Source organism: Aquila chrysaetos, chromosome 4 (genome assembly GCF_900496995.4).
Source record: "Aquila chrysaetos chrysaetos chromosome 4, bAquChr1.4, whole genome shotgun sequence".
In the NCBI taxonomy this organism is placed as follows: Eukaryota; Metazoa; Chordata; class Aves; order Accipitriformes; family Accipitridae; genus Aquila; species Aquila chrysaetos.
The window spans coordinates 76,794,767-76,808,183 of NC_044007.1; the positions used below are offsets into that span (position 1 = coordinate 76,794,767).

Sequence of the window (13,417 nt, forward strand, 5' to 3'; positions counted from 1 at the left end):
CATTCCTAAGTACCCTGAGTCTTGGTGAGGTTGCCTTAGGTCAGAATCTACTCAGGGCAGTTTCTTCCCTCTTTAAGAGAACAGAATGAAGTTTAATGACTCTCTAAATTCACTGCTGCAAAGTCTCCTAAGACTCTTTTTTTAAGACCAGACAGAATATCCAGTCCATCGTCGACTTTTTTTTTTTTCCATTGAGTATAAACTGAGGACAACTGAAGCTTTTCACAAGCCACTTAAAAAGTACAATCTAGCCTTTTAAAATTGCTCCAGTCCTGCCTATTTCATAAGTCTCTGTGTACTAGCGGCTGTTGATCGACTGAACATTTTAAAATATACTTAGTATGAAGAATATGCCTATTTGGGGGGGGGGGGGGGGGGGGAAGCAGTATCTTTTATTATGAGCCTCCAGGGCGTTGCTGGAAATCTATGGCTTCTTTGATACTGTCAAATCAAAATCTTTTCATCTCATGTACAGCAATATTAAAAAAAAAAAATTATTTAAACGACAGCCTGAGCTCTCCAGCAGCACTGATCTAAAATTTATATCATGGATTAGGTTATGTTCTGTTTTTGTGAAGGATGGAGTAGACCAATCTGTCTAGGCTGAGAAATCATAAGCTAAGTAAAAAAAAAAAATACAGCAATCTTTTTTTTTTTTGTGAACAAATGGAAAAACAAAGGAAAACAAACCTATTCTTACTCGGAGAAAAAGTTGCTAGATGAAATTCATACACACATTACTCAGCATTCACGTTTACAGAGTCATAACTTCATGTGGCACCATCACTCTTCCATCACCAGGGTGGGAAAATGCTTACCAGAAACTGTAAGTGGGAAAAAGACAGAAGGAAAATATTATATGGGTTTCTGTGTACATGGTGGGGAACATGGAAACATAATAACAGTTATGAAAAATATGTTTGCCTTGAAGCTAAAAGAGACCAGAATTCATCATTATTGGGTTTTCTACATGTGGCTGTGTTTCTTGGTAAACAAAATTTATCTACCATTATTTCATACCCTTTTGCTGAGATTACTTTTTCAAAGCTGTGGTATCATACATAGGCAGCTTTTTTTGCATGCTTTAATTTATACCCCTAACTCTATATTCAGTCACTGTTGTGCAATAGCTCAGAAATTTAGGTCTTCAGGGAGGAACCACCTGTTACAACAGCAATGTGCCAAGACCCAAAATTGCAAGACAGAGTAACTCTATTTACATGCTTATATTAACATTTAGGTGCCTGAAAAAAGCCCATTTAAAAAAAATGCTGAATACCTACAATTCCCTTCTAAAATGCAGTACAAATAGAGAGCATTAACTAGTCTCTGTGGAGAAGGTATCCTTAAGAGGAATGTGTTCTTGAATCATATTGCTTAAATATGGAACTATTCCTGCCACACCATAAACAGAAGGGTGCAAGGCTGTATGTGATATGTTACAATACAGTAAAACATACAACGTACAGCTGGCAGTAGTCCTAGCTAATTTATTTTGACTGAGTTGTACCCATGCAACAAAGGTCATAACTTGAACAATAACCAGCTGAAGCATAAGACAAGACATTCATGTAAGAACATAAACCAAAAAATCTATTTCCTAAAGTTAGCCACAAGTTGTCCTTTTCAATCCTCCCAACATTTGCTTGTATTTGAATTCACATGACACATGAGTCCAGCACTGCAAACAGAAAAATATGATCAGTAACAACTATAGAGCACATCTGGCCTTAAGGATTCAGAAGACACTGGTCACGTTGACTTTAGGTCATTTAAGACTAGCAGATTCATAAACCCTATTATATTCCACAAGCTTACAACTATGTATTCAGAATCTGAATCAATTAGGTATTCAGATATTAGCAAATAGGAGATTATGAAATCTATTCACTTAATTTTCATCATTGTCATTTAGTGTGGAAATGACTCAAATCCTGTTCACATTCAAAGCACTGGGAAAACTCCCACTGATATAATATAAAACCATATCCTTGCCTTATTAAAGAACTTCTCATTTAAAAGCTCTACAGCTAGCAAGTTGTCTGCTGTCATACTGCTCCTTCTGGGATGTGTGGAAGGAGTTTGTATGCATCTATTTTGCTCAAATTTACTTTCTTCTCTCTTCCATTTCCATTCCAAACCTGGAAACCTCTTATTAAAAATATCCAGAGGAAGGATGCACTATATTCTGTTAATACTCCTTTCAGTGGAGCACAAGCATAACCTCTCCCGAAACATGGAATGCCTGAAGCGATGTGCATGATAAGATACTTCTGTACCCAAGACTGACTGACTATATATTATTGTTAATACCTTAAGGGCTGCTCAGACCTTTCTCTGCTCTTGCCCACCACACTGTGTATTCAATGCACATATAAAAGGTAGCTCTCCTTTTCATCCCTTCAAGATTTGCTTAGGTCATAAAGACTAAAAGATTACCTGTCAAGTTATATATCTACGTTTGCTAACCTTTACGTGTAACTTGGGTGCTCTGTGAAGACCTCCCTCTACAGTTAGTAGTCTCCCAAATACCATTCTGAAGGCCCTTAATTTTCTTCTATTTTTGATATAACAGACCGTATGAAAACTGACTTGATGCCCCTCCAGTGTATTTATTGTTACAGATCTCTTGGTAAAGAATATCCAGCAGCAGAACTTGATAAATATTTTGTAAAAGAATATGAGATATTACAAGGTATATGGTTTATACAAGTTGTAAAAGGAAATGCACAGATAGATAAGGGTGTTTTCAGCTTAATTAATATTTGAACTCTGGTCATGTCATTTAAAGCATCCCAGTAGTTTAGCATGGTAATTTAAAATTGATTGAAGCTATACTTTTAGAAATTGGTAACAGTACCATTGCAACAATAATGTTTTAAAATTTCAATACAAATTAAAATTCAGAGTTCAATAACAAAGATTTTAGTTTTGCATATATTAATTTTCTTATTTAAAATTGGGCCTTATTTTTCAATTAAAAAAATTAGTCTTTTTTGAGTAGATAAGACAGTGGGTGAACAGCTGTACAGAAAGTATACGTGTGATGGGCCTTGAAAAACCATAAAACTGTTTTCAAGGTCTCCCTCAGCTCATAATGTAGACAAGACTAGACTGCTTTCACATGGACTGTGAAGAAATGCTTTATGAATCAAATCACTAGTGTTTTATGAAGTAAAGTACTTTATGAAGGAGTCAAATGTGAAAGAACTACATGCATAAAAACACATTATTTCGCAGATGCAAGAGGATTCAAGAATTGCATATTATGGTCATGTGTATTGAGTGTGGAGAACTATTTAATGACGTAAATTTAGATCTTATTAACTCACTGGGGAAGGTAACAATGTGAGAAATTAACATGGATATTGTTCTGAGCATCTCTTTCAGTAATTCAGAATAAAATCAGCCATTACTGTATTAACCTAGCTTTACAATGGAAATTGCTCCAAAAAAGTCAACAAACATTAAAACGTTTCTGAAACGTTACAATTCATAACGCTAACCTGACTATAGAGATACCTCAGCAATTGTTAATAAAACAGAACAATGCTATTAAAGAATTATAAAACAGTCCCCCAAAATGTATTACCTGTCTGTTGATTTTAAAAAATTAAAAAGAAGAAAAAAAATCTAGAATTTTAAGAATACATTAACATAAGAAATAATTTCCTTTTGTGACAAATCTGCCATGTTCCTAGTATGCTAATGATTTCCAGAATGTGGACTTTAGGGGAATGAATGTCACAGAACCACAGGAACATGCAAAGCAAAACCAATGCTTTGTCATAGAGACTAGGAAAATCAAAGAGTCCCCCAGCAAGTGCTGGTCATAAGATTGATCTTAGCTAAATTAAGCCATCAAGAAGAAAGGTATCTTCAAGCTTATTGTGGAGTCTTGATTGTGTTAAATATACCTGAATTTTAAGACGCAGTATGTACGCGCATACGTTCTTTCTGCTCCAGCCTCCCCATATGAGGACTGATGTTGCAGCACTGACCCAGAGTGAACACAGATGCAGGGTAGGATAGATATTTTTAAACCAAGCTCAGCACTACCCACAGCCACGTGATATTTTTTTACTGAGAATACAGCAACATTAAGCAACCAAGATGGATCAGCATTGTTGAATGTAACAACCTTTAGGCAAATGAGATGTATCAGCATTATTTTCTTACTGGCCCTACATTCAGAGTGATTCTCTTGAAGGGCATAAGCTTGAGGGTCTTTTGCAGTGTTGTGAGACAGTGAGCAAAGCTGTTCATAATATCCAGTTTGTAGATGGCCCTGCAAGCGTATTGTGGAAATACACTTGATGTTTCCATCACTCAAGTGATGACAGGAACATCCACTACAGTGAAACAATGAAGATGTATTGGTGAGTACTCTCTCACAGCTATTCTCAAAGCCTTTTGGAAGATTTGTGAATAATCCCAAAAGGGTAGCTTGGAATTCTGTGAAGCATATAGGTGACACAGTATGCTTAATGTGCAGATAACTGCAGCTAGTCTAACTTAACAGCTTCTGGTCCAGTTCTAGAAACATTTTACCAATACAAATTTTGCCATGGTTCATACAGGACCACGATTTCTCCTCCCAAAACAACACGCTAGAGAACAACAGGCAGACTACATTGACACAATAGAGAATTTATCTAAATGTATTTTAAAAGGGACTCAATTCACTGTTACATTGTGCTTTATCAGTGGCCTGCTCAGACAGAAAGGCAATGCTGCAGAAGAGTTATATCAGAGCTGCATTGGAGTTAAATCACAAGTAACACTAGTTTCAATGTAATTACTGCTCATTTAGAATAAGGTAACTAAATTTAAGAGTCTTTGCTGCTAAAGATCTTTATTATTATATGATAACTTCCACAAAGGAAATATAACAACTTCAGATGATCAGTCTAGGGTTTTTTAAGTAATTCAAGTAAAAATAGGCTTCCTTCTCATCGGGGACACAGTTACTTGTGCTTGTGGATGAGACAGAGTAAAGGATCCAGGGCTGTCAAGCAATGACAGTTTGAATGAAAGATTTCAAACAAATAGGAGTGTGGAAAAATGTCTTGGGGACACAGAAAAGTAAGAAGATATTTAAGAAACAACTGCAAAATAAAAGCTTCTCCTGCCAAATGAGTGAAACTTGTCAAGTCTACTAGATCCCTTAATTAACTGGGAACATGAAAGAAGCTCCCTTTGAGGGATTCAAGCTTACAGGCATCATGGCTAGTTCCTTTTGCAGAGAATATAAAATTAACAATGCATTTATTAAGCTCATAAAGCAACTTGGATGAGCTGAAAATATATATGTGACTAATCAGGTGAGAAATTATTCATAATGTGGAAACAGTGTCTTTCAAACTGGGGGGAAGGAAGGGTTAAAAAGAGCTGGCAAAATTCCCATTTTTAATATACTGTAGGGTGAAAAAGGACCCAGAATTTGTCATATCTCCCCCCCCAATCCCTTTCTTTCAAAATTTGCAGGTCTATACTATCTTTAACAGATTTTTGTAAACATTTTTAATAGGAATCAAAAACCCAGGAAGCTCATTCATAACAAAATAAACCTAACAGTTCTGGGGATTATTTAACTCTTTCCTAACAGTTCAATGCTGTTCCATACAGCATTGAGTTGGAAAACAATGACAGAATTAAACACAGTTCTAGCATCATTATTTTGTAATCTGTTGCAATTTGAGGGGATTATGCTGGATAAACACATACAAACAAAAAAGCACAGCTCCCTCACTAGGACATTTCTTTCTCCTGTGTTATCCTATGCACCTGATAGAGGCTGCTGGCCAAAAAATTGTGTTTTTTTTTAAAAAAAAAAAAAAAAAAAAAAAAAAAAAAGGCAAGCAGCAATTCCACTTGCCATAATGCTGCCAACCCATTTGTGCCCTTGAAAAAAATCCCCAATTTCCAGAGTTCGCATTTTCAGTGCTTTCTGAAAAATGGACTTCTTTTAAACCATTGATCTGAACACCTAAACCGCTAATCCAATCAAAATTATTAAACTTGAAAAATTCAATTCTCAGTGAGTGAAGGATTGAAAAGTAAGTCCTTCCTCAAATGAGATGTTTCTCCCAGTAGCAAATGCACAAGTAATCCTTAGTGCATTGCTGTTCCTTAGATGAACAAATGACAATACCGATGTGAGCAAGGACTGCAAGAACAGATTCAATCAAGGACAAAGGGTGCGTGATAGCAAGGTTTGTTTTGCTCTTTGCATATCTTTCCTTTTTTTTTTTCTTTTTTTTTTTTTTTATTTAAGTCCAGTTCCGATACACAACTGTTAAATGTTAACTGAAATATAATTACTATTAAAGCAAATGTTGCTCTGGGTCCTCCAGTCACCAAAAAAAAAAAAAACCCCAAACCAAAAAAACAAACCAAATTTGGAAGTCAAGGCTGATATTTTAATGTAAAATATTCTTTTAAACTATACTGTAGAGACCAATATTCCCCTTACAAGCAAAGAAATTGGACTATAAACAATTTCAGTGGGGCACTTCAGTGAACAGAAAATATATTTGTAGTGCCTGATGAATCTGTTCATTAATACTCTCTTAGCTGAGCTAAAAAGATGTAGGCAATTGCTAGACTTGCAAAAAAACGGTTTCACTCCCATCTTAACATTAAAGGCTTTGTGAAGGCACACACTCTGTATTTGTGTGTTTTAAAGACCTACAGCTGAAATCTATTTTTCTCTCATCCATGAAGTAGAGCATGTTAAATCATTACAGGGTGCTTAAAGTCTAGGTGTTGGAAACTTTATCAGTTTTTCTGATCCCTCTGTTGTTTCCAAACTGAAGGAAAGAGCTTGGAGGGCATGTAAAGGCCAGACAAGAGCAACACACTTTGAATTAAGTCAAATAAGATGGTATGAGTAGCAAGCCAGAAAAGAAGGGACACCAGTCCAGGAGGCCATGCTAAGTGTTTGAGTAGCCCTTCAACTTCAGTGCACTTCTCAGTGCTCATAGATATTACATACAAATAAACTGCATCAGTATATTAGCAAATAAAAATCTATGCAACAGCTAATGCTCCTGAGAATGGCTATAATCCTCTTCAAAACTTCTAGTGCTGGTGGAAAGTGAGACAGAAATTGGCTTACATGGAGAATTAAAAGTTTGAATATCAGTAGGTTGGTTTGGTTTTGCATAAGCCCTGCATTCACATTTGGATCTGATCCAACCCAGCCAGGCAGGTAGGTGGGATTAACTCAGAGTTTTCCTTCTACTACTATGGTATTACTGCTGGTGGTTTACTAAATGTCACCTCTACTCTGCAGTAGATAGAGGATGAACAACACACACCACACATCCCTGTGCTGGCTCACTCACTAACATTGCTTCCAATTCACCTATTTCTACACCTGGACAGCAGAAGCCATTAAAGAGCAATTAAACACAGCAGCTCCTGATCTGAACTTGTTTTGAAGCTTAAACTCCTAGAAGCAGCAAATCTAGTAGGAAGTTCAATAAAATAAAGATGAAATAATGTGAATTATTTAAACTTAGGGTATTTAGGCAAACATATGAAATTTTCACTGCACTTGGTAACTGGACACAGTCACTTCCAAATGAACAAGTGAGGAGAATCTCACTTCCCAAACTCAGAAGACTCATTAAATAAAATGTGCATAAACTGCATGAGTAGATGAAGTCTTTATAGTAAGGAAAAACTGCCTGATCTTCTAGTTTGGGGAGTTCTATGTCTTTATGTATTATAGGATTTTGATGTGGTATTTGTAGCTTTAAATTACATTATCATTTATCAGCCAAGGAACCGCTTTACTGTCCTAATGATATGCCAAAAAAGGGAACACATGAATCCCATCATTTACATGAAGGGATGGTTGTCATAATTCCCTGCTTAAGGTTCTCTCTCTGCTTTTTCTCAGGAATTTCTCTGCTAACGACAACTTGACCCAGAGCAATGTTTCATGGGAATTTTCCAGTTTATTTTCTATCAGAAAATGTTGTACCTTTAAAAAAGTCCCTTAGCTTCATAGTAAAGCAGTTCATGCAGGATAAAGTAACCCTTATCCTGCAGATAGATGTCATGCCACCAGCTGTATGTTGCTTCTGTTGCCCCAGGGATTGCTCCTGTGTGCAGGGAATTCCTGGGTAATTTGGTAAGCTGGGCTTTCAGTGGCTCCGTACACCACATAGACTGCAACAGCTGAAGCAAGTCTTGACATCTTTGGCTTGTGAAACAGTGCTACCCCTCCTGTATGGGCTAGAATAACAAAGAACAGTTTCTGCTTTGGCAGAAACTCTCAGTCCTTCACTATGGCTCACTTTATTTTTTTGTTTTGTTTTGTTTTCTTCCTTCCTTCAAGCACACCCAATATACTCTGCATTTTTATTTTAGTCTAAAGGGGAATTTTAGAGGATGTCTTTGTTAAGATAGAACCACATAACCCCTACTTGGTGCTTAAAGATCTGAAACTGAGAAATGGGCATAGGGATTGATATAATGTATCACCAATATAAAGGCAAGAGCAGAGAGATTTGGAAGAAGACTCAAGAATTGTTCAAAGATATATGCCTGCACTCCACAAGAAAACTTCAGACATAGCAAAGGACAAAGGCAAATGAACAGAACTTGAATACACAGAAAACCTCTTATAGCCTCATTAACTGAAAACATAAAGAATTGTTTTTAATTGCTGTCATAGCTTAAAAAAATGCACACTTCCCCTCAAATTTCCCCATTCATTTACATCTTATATATGCATTTAGAAAGTAATAGGCAAAATCAGATTTAGCTAAGATTAAAGAAACAAGATCTAGGCTAACAGCTTTTATCTAGTTCAGCGACCAGAATAGGAAATTCCAACCTACCACTTCAGACATTTGAGAAAATGTTTAGCACATTTTGATAAATTTGTTCAGGATTATGTCCCTTCACAATTCTGTCTTTCCAACTTTGTGCTGGGAATTTAGGCCCCAATTCCCATGAAAGTGGTAATCCTGTACCACTCAGGAAAAAACCAAAATGTTACAGGGTCTTGTTTCAGCAACAGAAATACCCGTTAGAGACAGCTTCTTGCTGGAAGCAGTTTAGCTTAAAGAGGAATAGCTTCAAGCATGTGCCAACATCTTTTCTTGTTGGAGTCGCCCATTTCACAATGATAGAATTTAACTTGAACTAGTGGCCAAAAGCTTTTAGGGGCTTATGCAAATTGAACCAAATCATTTACTGCTTGTCCATTACTAAATCACATCATTAAAAACTATTTTACTGACACAAATTTAAATCAAATAAACAAGATAATACTATATTTTTCAGGAAGCATTTAAAGGTCTTTAAAATCCCAAGAAATAAAGCATCAACAGGATTAGCAGGTCTTTTGGTGTCTCAAAGTACAAACATATCAGCTTCAGTAATACAAAAGCATTTGGTAGAGGAAAAAAAAAAAAAAAAGAATTAAAGTGTGGTATATCAAAGTACTTTATCACCCTGGGAGGTAGGAATGGAAATTGTTGAATGAAAACAGAAGAATAGCCCTTCTTGCATTCATTTTTGCAATACATGTGTCAGGGGTATTCATGTTATTCAAAAAAACCAGACCAAAATCATTTGATGTAACAGGTGCATGAGCTTCTGCAGATCTGAAGAGATCTTTGCAGATTAAAGTATTTGGAGAAAACACAGATTAAAAGAAAGTGTGGAGCTTTCATTTATACATAGTATACACAGTAAAAAAAAAAAATGCAATTACTTTGCTTACAATACAGAGGTAATGCATGAAATTATGCAGTATTTCTGGCAAGATCAAGTTATTGAAAAATTAATTCCTCCAAAACAGTAGTGTGATTAAGCACTTCTAAACAAGAAGATACAGACTTTTATTAGGGTCTTAATAATGCATGTCCATTAAAAATCTTCTCAGATTCCTAGGTTGGTTCTGAACAAGGTTGGAAAATTATAGCTTAATGCAGTAAAGTGTGATAATACCCTCCACGGAACCAAATATGGATTTATATAACTCTGCATGACATAAGCAATGGGCCAAATGGAGTTAACACAAGGGAGTCTGGTTGAGCTTTTGAAGGCGTTATAATGACATTCATGCTTTCTGATTACTATTTTTCCAATATTGGCCAAAAAAAAAAAAAGGGGGGGGGTTGGTTCTACCATTAAAGACATCTCAGCCATAAGATAGATTCTGGCCACAAGGTAAAGTAATTCATATGCAATAACCTTCAACACGAAAACTTCCTAGGGATATAAGGACATATGTAAGCAATACCAATACACATATTTAGAAATGTAAAGGTTACAGAACAAACAACAAAAACAATCATGTCGATACTGTGCCATTTCTGGAGGGCATGCTCCTAGGAATAACCACCAGAGCAAAAAATGACACAGGAGATGACAGAACCATGAGAATTTCTTGTAACATGCAAGATTCATGACAACACCTGGAAAGTTAATGAGATTTTTCTACAGTCCTCAGCTGACCAAAATTATTGTAAGATGGGCACAAGTCATCCAATTTAAGTATTTATAGATGTTCATAAATGGATAATAACATAGACTACTGTATTACACAGTATAATGTCATTGATTTTTACCCAGAAATACTGTAACTTGCTATCTTGCCTGGAAAAAAAGCTTCAACTGGAGCTACTTCAGCCTGTTCCCTTAGCTAAGTCTAATTACCATTCTTCCATACTTTCATAAGAACACGTAAGAAACACTGCAAAACAAGAAGGCCAAAAATTACAGTATCTGTTGATTGAAAATTTTCTAATCTGGTCTCTCACTGACTATGCTTAGGCAGGAATTTTATGGTTTCTTACATGTTTCATTAAAACCACGTGCAGGCTATTCTCTTAACTTTGCTGGTTGTCAAGTAATGATTCTCCAGATTTCTTTGTGCAATTAATATATTACTCCAGGTCTAAGTTTGAAGGGTAACTGTTCTTTTAAGGCACTCACACCTAATAATGTCCTAGCAATGATTTTCTCTTTCAACAGTAGATGCTGGCTTAAACTGCCCAAAAGCTAGAGGTTAGCAGTCCTTGAGAGATTAGAAATAAACAATGAATATGTATTCGTTAAGTGTATAAACGTGAGAATTTTTGAGACAAGGGCGTGCTGTCTTGAGACAGGCACCCATTCATGCGCATCAATGAAATTAATTTGAAAATACCCTGACTCTGTGTGTTATTGGCTTGCACACCAGGTAAACGAATCCGCTTTTAGGACAACACACGGAATCACACAAATCTTCAATAGTTGGAATTTCTAATAATGCAAGATAGAAAATAAATCCAATGTATTTTTTCAAGGTGCTGAAAGGCATTAACTAATCACTTCTCTTATTTGATCTGGAAGAGAAAGCTTAACATATAAAGTTAGGTTAACAGAGACATTATCATACAAGGTGCATAAGTGATTATGTCATGACTAAGGCAGAGACTGACTCCTGCAAATTTATGCCTAATCCACTTTCTCTCTTAAGGTAAAACACTATTTCATGTAATGAATTCCAAAGGTTTTTGCTGATGAGTTGACTGTTTTCTAGGGAACTTCAAATTTTGCCATCCACTGATATACAGGGCAGAAGCATGGAAACATATACCAAGTTTGTATACCTAATAAAATCAGAGTTGTACAGTATGTAAATAAATATATGGAATCCATCAACTGGAGACTGGCGGTCTCAGATTTGTCATTCCTTAAATTTCTTTCCTTTGAAAGCATATTTTAATTTTGAGAAGTACATGCTGTACTATTACTTGCATCTTCAGTAAACACCATTCAGAATACTTTCAGCTCCCACCTTTATGTCCAGCGCAGGCTGGTGTTCTTTTATTTTGTGTTAAAATCTTTAAGAGAAAAATTGTGTTCTTTGTGCCTACAGTCCTTCTTTCATGGAGAGGAATTTCTTTATCTCCCTATTAAGGAAATTCCTTCTAAAACTAGCAAAGATTTCATACTGATATAAATGTTAAGTGTCCAGAGGTAGAAGGGTGAAGGAATTATTTATTTAGACAAACTCTGGCTATATCTGTTAGCTGTATGGTCTGTATGTTGTAGCCTAACTCTAGCAGTTCTGAAGAACAAAGCAGCTGGTGCAGACATCCAGTTCATATGCACGTCAAAGGAATTTATTTTAGAGTAACTATAGTGTGGTGTCGAATTAGACTTGTCTTAATAGTTGGAGTGCATTAAGTGTGCATCTTCTGGTTTAGTCATCTCTTAAAGGAATACAGCACATGCAGTGGCAAAGCACAGCAAGCAGGGGCAGTTGGTAAATTGGCTAAAATGTTAATATAAACACATTCTGTAGCATATAAGAATGAACTTTAAGAAAAAAATCCCACCAAAGCATCAGTATTAAAACATATAAACCAGATTATGATCTGCAGAGAGAGAACAAGTACAGGATGGTCTTTACTCTCAGCATTTAACTAGGTATAAAAAATTACCGAAGTCAACATTTCATGGAAGTTTAAAACAAATGAGAGATATATTTTCTTCCCTTTTATTATGTCTGTCTTCCATGCTCCTTACTCAGGTAGTTCTGGTAAATGTTTAAGAAATGAGGTGGAGAACTCTCCATTTTACCCCAAACCAAAATTTACTAGGAAAGGTTTAATGATTCAGTGAAAACAATCTTACCATGGATTTCAAATGGGGTGTTCTGTAACAACTTTAAATCAAGATTAGTGTCTACAGAAAACAGGATAAAAGAAAAACAGGTCTAAAGATTACTTTAGAAGTAATGTGATTGCTCTGAAGTGACGGTACAGATATTTTTATGTGGATCATTTAAAATATGCTGTTAAAAGGTTAAATTACGTATAACTCATATAATATGCCAAAGGCTTCAGTTTCCTAAATAGGGCAGCTCTGTCTTTAGTGAGCATAGGCAAATCTTGGGGCAGTAGATGTTCCTTTACAAGTTGCGTTATTTAAATCACAAAGTACCAAAAAAAGTACCTCCCAAGGGTCTATTTTTCAAAACTAATTTTGGAACATGTTCTGAGGCACAGTTGCCTCTAGCTAAATGCTTGTTGACTGGAATACCTCAGCTAGAACTGCATAGTTAATATACAGATTTTCAGCTGGCTGGATTATGTTTTGTAATTTCTCTACTTGCATTATTTGAATTCATGTATGCATAATGTGAAACAGTTCTAGTTCTTCTGTGATGTCCCTGCTTTCCAACACAGGCTTCAAAAAGCCAGGAGCAATTTTGCTCATCACATGCTGTCCTTCTGCTGTCAAGTGCAAAATCAACAGATGCAACAGTAATAGTCGGGGTTGGTGTCTGCAAAAAGAAATGTCTGCCCTGTTAGCACCACTGCTATACTCCCTAGTTGTGCCCTTCTGCACCTTTTCATTAGAATCAGAACTTTCCCTTTGATTATATATGTTTTAGGAT

General features: G+C 36.0%; 2 long non-coding RNA genes across 3 annotated transcripts in view; one reads left to right on the plus strand and one right to left on the minus strand.

Annotated features, from left to right (window-relative positions):
* The window catches only part of LOC121233271, a 144,146-nt gene that overhangs the window by 49,593 nt on the left and 81,136 nt on the right, over positions 1-13,417 (plus strand). The gene's annotated exons all lie outside the window — the stretch shown is intronic.
* The window catches only part of LOC115340171, a 48,926-nt gene that overhangs the window by 20,369 nt on the left and 15,140 nt on the right, over positions 1-13,417 (minus strand). The window contains exon 3 of the long non-coding RNA XR_003922948.1: positions 691-824. This is a non-coding gene — a long non-coding RNA (uncharacterized LOC115340171). The remainder of the gene's footprint in view (positions 1-690; positions 825-13,417) is intronic.